The sequence below is a fragment of the Microtus ochrogaster genome, unplaced genomic scaffold (assembly GCF_000317375.1).
Source record: "Microtus ochrogaster isolate Prairie Vole_2 unplaced genomic scaffold, MicOch1.0 UNK4, whole genome shotgun sequence".
Taxonomy (NCBI): Eukaryota; Metazoa; Chordata; class Mammalia; order Rodentia; family Cricetidae; genus Microtus; species Microtus ochrogaster.
Genome location: NW_004949102.1, coordinates 13158999 through 13159304, shown reverse-complemented (window position 1 = coordinate 13159304; position 306 = coordinate 13158999).

Here is a 306-nt window from a genome sequence, read left to right as displayed (position 1 = left end):
TTGTTAAAATTTGAGTGGTATTCCTATGAAAGAATTTAGGAAGAGGCCACTTTTCATCCTGAGGCCTTTTATCATTGTTTAATTCCAAATTTTTATCATCATTCCATTCTTTATTTTATTCCTTGTGATATTTTTTCTTGCTTACATCCAAAGTTATGCCAAATGTGGCTAATATCTAGACCAGTCATGAAATTTAGTGCAGAAAAAAAAAAGACTTTATCCAGCCCCCGAGTATCTGACCTTTAAATGATTCCCTTCTTAATTAACCAAAAGTAGTAAGTCACAGAAAAATGTTTTCTCGGGAGG